The sequence below is a fragment of the Trichechus manatus genome, unplaced genomic scaffold, assembly GCF_000243295.1.
Source record: "Trichechus manatus latirostris isolate Lorelei unplaced genomic scaffold, TriManLat1.0 scaffold01050, whole genome shotgun sequence".
In the NCBI taxonomy this organism is placed as follows: Eukaryota; Metazoa; Chordata; class Mammalia; order Sirenia; family Trichechidae; genus Trichechus; species Trichechus manatus.
In genome coordinates this window covers 1-1,160 of record NW_004444986.1, presented here as the reverse complement: position 1 = coordinate 1,160, position 1,160 = coordinate 1, and positions in this window count along the sequence as shown.

Sequence of the window (1,160 nt, the reverse complement as noted above, 5' to 3'; positions counted from 1 at the left end):
ACTGAAGAAAGAGACAGGCAACTCTAGGTTGGCAGCAGAGGGGTTTATTAGGGAGACTTACATGTGAGTCAGGACCTGTGAGGCAGCAGGACCAAGCAGATCTCTGTGCCCAACAGTGGAGGGGGTGGGGGCAGATGTTTTTATACTGGTGGTGAACAACAGTGGCTACATGCCAGGGTGCTTCTAGACTGACATAAGGCTGCCTCAGCAAGAATTACATAAGAATGACTTAGCAAATGGCAGTGAACAAGCAGAAAGCAAGATGGCAACCATGTTCAGCCTTGCAAATCCTGTTTTCCCTTCAGCCCACCCCTTGAGGCCAACTCTTACAATCTGGCACATTCCCCCTCTTCCACAAGGTCTGTGAGGGCCTCGAGAGAATGTGTTACACCAGTTAGCATTGCTGCAGCTGTAGGGAAAGACCACACTAGCAATATAGACAAACACAGCAGAAAGACCTAGAAACAACAACAAACCTTGCCAGCCAGAGGGAAAAGAGGATAACCAGGCAGCCACAGCAGATCAGCCATCAGGTGTGTCAAGACTTCTATCTGTTTCTTCATATGGCCTAACAAATCAGTTGTGTTCTGCTGATAGTCTGGCATATAGGTACAACATTCAGTTTTTCCTATGGCACATGTCTTGTTAAATGACCTGTAAAATGTGTGCTCTGCTCACTATCACTCCTTTGGGATATTCCATACATAACACTCAAGTTTTGTAATTCTTTTATTGTAGCAGCGTGGTTCATTCTTTTACACGAGAACGCCTGTGTCAACCCAGTAACTGTCCACACATACGAGAGTGTATTTCACTCTCTCACTGGGCTCCACAGGCCCCATGTAAGCTACCTACCGGTTCATCCATGGCTGTGTTCACGTATGTATATTCCCAGGATCGTGGGGGAGAAGCCTTGGGCGTTAGCATGAGCACACAGGATAATTTTGTATAGCAACCTCCAAATCACTATACTTCTCTGCTATGCTTGCCTCTTTAGCTGTTTTTCAACCAACACAGACACTACAGTGTCCACTTTTCTGGTAAATCCAGTGGGTAGCTTCCCCTGTGGGATGAACTGTTCCAACTTGTGTTACAGCATCTGCTTCTTGTTTCCCAGCAGGGAAAGAGGTAAATGGGCTGCTACATGAAAGACAGGTTAG